Here is a 2934-nt window from a genome sequence, read left to right as displayed (position 1 = left end):
GAAGTATCTGTTCATGTCTTCTGCCCATTTCTTCACTGGGTTATTTGTTTTGTGGGTGTGAAGTTTGGTGAGTTTTTTGTACATTTTCGATACTAGCCCTTTATCTGATATGTCATTTGCAACTATCTTTACCCATTCTGTCGGTTGCCTATTAGTTTTCTTGATTGTTTCCTTTGCCGTGCAGAAGCTTTTTATCTTGATGAAGTCCCAAGAGTTCAGTTTTGCTTTCATTTCCCTTGCCTTTGGGGATGTGTCGAGTAGGAGATTGCTGTGGTGGAGGTCTAGGAGGTTTTTTCCTACTTTCTCCTCGAGGGTTTTGATGGTTTCCTGTCTCACATTCAGGTCCTTCAGCCATTTTGAGTTAATTTTTGTGTATGGTGTAAGAAAGTGGTCTAGTTTCATTCTTCTGCATGTTGCTGCCCAGTTCTCCCAGCACCACCTGCCAAAGAGGCAGTCTTTTTTCCTTCGGATACTCTTTCCTACTTTGTCAAAAATTAATTGGCCATACATTTGTGGGCCCAGTTCTGGGTTCTCTATTCTATTCCATTGGTCTATGTGTCTGTTTTTGTGCCAATACCATACTGTCTTGATGATGACAGCTTTGTAGTAGAGGTTAAAGTCTGGGATAGTGATGCCTCCCGTTTTGGTTTTCTTCTTCAATATTCGTTTGGCTATTCGGGGTCTTTTGTGGTTCCATACGAATTTGAGGGTGGTTTGTTCTAGCTTTGATAAGAATGTTGATGCAATTTTGGTGGGGATTGCATTGAATGTGTATATTGCTTTGGGTAGTAATGACATTTTCACAATGTTTATTCTTCCGATCCATGAGCATGGAATGTTTTTCCATTTCTTGGTGTCTTCTTCAATCTCTTTCATAGTTTTCTCTAGTTTTCATCATATAGGTCTTTTACATCCTTGGTTAGGTTTACTCCTAGGTATTTGATAGTTTTTTCGTGCAATCATGAATGGGATCAGTTTCTTGATTTCTCTTTCGGCTGCTTCATTTTTGGTGTATAGGAATGCAACTGATTTCTGTCCATTGATTTTGTATCCTGCAACTTCAAGTGCCCTTCTTAATCCCTATCACCTATTTAACCTACTTAACCCATTCCCCCACTGCCCACCTCTCCAGTAAATATCAGGTTGTTCTCTATTATTGAGTCTTTTTCTTGGTTTGCCTGTCTCTCTCTCTCTCTTTGTTGCCTTTGTTTGTTTAATTTCTTAAATTCCACATATGAATGAAATAATATGGTATTTGTCTTTCTCTGACTTACTTTGCTTATCATTATATTCTGTAGCTCCAACCACATCATTACAAATGACAAGATTTCATTCTTTTTTTATTGCTGAATAATATCCATTCATCAATCGATGGACATTTGGATTGATTCCATATCTTGTATTGTAAATAATTGGTAATTGTAAATAATGTGCTATAAACAGAGGGGTGCCTGTATCCTTTGAAATTAGTTTTTGTGTATTCTTTGAGTAAATACCCAGGAGTGTTATTCCTGGATCATAAAGTCATTCTATTTTCAACTTTGTGAAGAATCTCCATTGTTTTTTCTCCAGTTGCTACAGCAGATTGCATTACCATCAACAGCACACAACTGCTACTTTTTCTCCACATCCTTGTCAACACCTATTGATTTTTGTTGTTGAGCCATTCTGGCAGGTTTGAAGTGATATCTGAAGGTAGTTTTGATTTGCATTGCACTGATGATCAGCGATGATGAGTATTTTTTCATGTGTCTGCTAGTCTTCTTTATGTCTTCCTTAGAGAAACATCAGTTCACGTGTTCTACCCATTTTTTAATTGATTTTTTTGGTTTTGGGTGTTCAGTTTTATGATTTCTTTATATATTTTGGATCCTAACCCTTTATCAGATATGTCATTTGCAAATATCTTCTCCCATTCCACAGGTTGCCTTTTACTTTTGTTGATTGTTTCCTTCACCCTGCAGAAGTTTTTATTTTGATGTACTCCCCATAGTTTGTTTCTGTTTTCCTTGCCTCTGGAGACATATCTGGAAAGAAGTTGCTATGGCCAGTGTAAAAGAAGTTACTGCCTGTGTTCTAGGATTTTTTTAGTTTTAGGATTCACATTTAGATCTTTCACCCATTTTGAATTTATTTTTGTGGTGTACGAGAGCAGTCTAGTTTCTTTATTTTGCATGCTGCTGTCCCCTTTTTCCAACACCATTTGTTAAAGAGCCTGTCTTTTACCATTGGATATATTTTCCTGCTTTGTCTAAGATTAAATGAGCAGATAGTTGTGGGTTCATTCCTGGGATCTCTATTCTGTTCTCTTCATCTATGTGTCTATTTTTGTGGCAGTACCATACTGTTTTGATTACTGCAGCTTGGTAAAATAACTGGAATCCCAGAATTGTGATGCCTCCAGCTTTGCTTTTCTTTTTCAAGATTACTTTGGTTATTTGGGGTCTTTTATGGTTCCATACAAATTAGAAATGTTTGTTCTAATTCTCTGAAAAATGTTGTTGTTGTTGTTTTTGTTGTTATTATTGCTTTTGGTATTTTGATAGGGTTTGCATTACATGTGTAGAGTGCTTTCAGTAGTATAGACAATAATTTTTAAATAAACATTTGTTCTTTCAATCCATGAGTATGGCATGTTTTTCCACTTCTTTGTGTCATCTTCAATTTCTTTCATCAATGTTTTAGTTTTAAAATTACAGGTCTTTCACCTCTTTGGTTAGCTTATTTGTAGTATTTTATTAATTTTGGTGTAATCATAAATGAAGTTGTTTCTTAATTTCTTTTTCTCCCACTTAACTATTGGTATATAGAAATGCAACAGATTTCTATAACATTGATTTTGTATAAGAGAACTTTACTGAATTCTTGTGTCAGTTCTAGAAGTTTTTTTGGTGGAGTCTTTCAGGTTTTCTATATATAGTATTACATCACCTG

The sequence above is a fragment of the Suricata suricatta genome, chromosome X (assembly GCF_006229205.1).
Source record: "Suricata suricatta isolate VVHF042 chromosome X, meerkat_22Aug2017_6uvM2_HiC, whole genome shotgun sequence".
Taxonomy (NCBI): Eukaryota; Metazoa; Chordata; class Mammalia; order Carnivora; family Herpestidae; genus Suricata; species Suricata suricatta.
This window is presented reverse-complemented; position numbering follows the sequence as displayed.